Consider the following 1,827-nt stretch of genomic DNA (forward strand, 5'->3'; position numbering starts at 1 on the left):
CACGTGGGCCATGGGGAGCCAATCAAAGAAAGGAATCTCCCTTCATACACTTGACAGATAGACCTGTCAAATATATGAATGGAGATCACCCCAAAAACACTTCAAAACATTAAATAATTTTTTTTTTTTAAATCACATTTTTAAAATGAGTTGAAATTACAATAAATTAAATATTTCAAACAAAAATTTATTTTTTTGAAAAAAAATGAAAGCTTTTTACAGGGCTAAAAATAAACTTACCTTTTTTTAAAAGTATTTTTAAATAATAAATCAGTGAAAAATGTTTTTTTTTTAAATTTCTTTGAACTCTTATCCTGGTAAAAGCCGGCCTTATGCCTGCTTTTACCAGGCGTAAGATTTCTAAGTGTTTTCTGCGGGCGGAGGATCTCCAAAAAGCGGAACTCTCTGCCCGTGGAGGTCCTTTTCCAGGGCAGGCGTCCAATCTGTCAAGACCATTCTTGACATATTGGAAATGCCGGTTTTCAGCGCATGCGCTGGGCATGCCTGAAACCGGCATTTCCAATGTCCCTACGGGTGGGTACACAGCACGTACACACCCATAGGGATCGGAATATCCGGCCCAATATACCCACCGTATTGGTTTGCACTCGAACCTGATTATTTAAAGTGACCAGAGACAGCCGTAACTTAGCTATTTCTAACAGAAGCTCAGTATGGCATGTGCAGCCACTGCTGTATATACTGCTCATACAGGCCTCTGCTTGCCTGCCCAGCCTTCTACAGCGTAGTACTCTTGTGTGCTGGCCTCCAGCATTCTTCTGATAACCTCCAATGTAGACGGATGGTCAAGTACCACAGGGTACACTGCATACCATACCATACTCTTGACATTGCTGGGCTGAATCTTTGACCCAAACATCTACAGTTCACAAAGCAAATTCATCTCCATGCCAACCTCCCTGAGGATATGGGTAACTTATTCTGAAGCAATACTTTTTATTTAATGTGGTGGTAATTATTCATTTTATTGCCACACATCAGTAGTTCAGAAAAAAAAACCACCACGTTCATGAATTAATTTAGATTCTACCGGGTGCCATGTGCCCAGTGAATAAACAGAATATTTCACTTGTGCTTTAGTTCCCAGCCCCTCTTTCCATCTATTCAAAACTGTCAACTCATACACACTTGGAAACATTATGAATTATGGGTTTCTCATGCTCATAGGATTTCTGTAAATGGTATAAATAGATGAGGAATACACTAGTGATACAATGTGATGATACGTTTTTTGTTATGCACGCATCAAAATTCACAGAACTTAACTAAAGCTGCCATCCATATCTGAGTGAAATGGGCCCCTCTAGAGGTTGCCATTTTGTTTATGATATCTTTTAAAAGCACCCTTTGTGATAGGAAAGTACTGTAAACCTGTTGCTTTTGTGGCAAAAAAATTGAAAGTTCTTTGCAAACATTACATTGATTTCTGAGATAGATTAATTACTTAAAATAGGGTGAGCATATTTTCTAAACCGAATCCAGGGACACACAGGGTGGGAGCACAGCAAAGTAGCCAGGATGGAAAATGTAGGTTTGCGCAGGGTAGCGATGCAAATTTTTTTAGCAGCCTGTATTTTAACAGTTGCACCTATACACCACAAATGCAAAACAAATGTGCAAAAAATTACTGCAGATGTGACATCACATTATTGAAGCGCATTCAGACCCCTCTCCCCCAGTGACTGAGGTCACAGCTGACCCCTCCCAGTAACTGAGGTCACAGATGATCCCTCCCAGTGACTGCAGTCACAGCTGATCCCTCCCAGTGACTGAGGTCACAGCTGACCCCTCCCAGTGACTGAGGTC

Source organism: Somniosus microcephalus, chromosome 21 (genome assembly GCF_052327205.1).
Source record: "Somniosus microcephalus isolate GS21.2 chromosome 21, FLI_Smic_1.0, whole genome shotgun sequence".
NCBI lineage: Eukaryota > Metazoa > Chordata > Chondrichthyes > Squaliformes > Somniosidae > Somniosus > Somniosus microcephalus.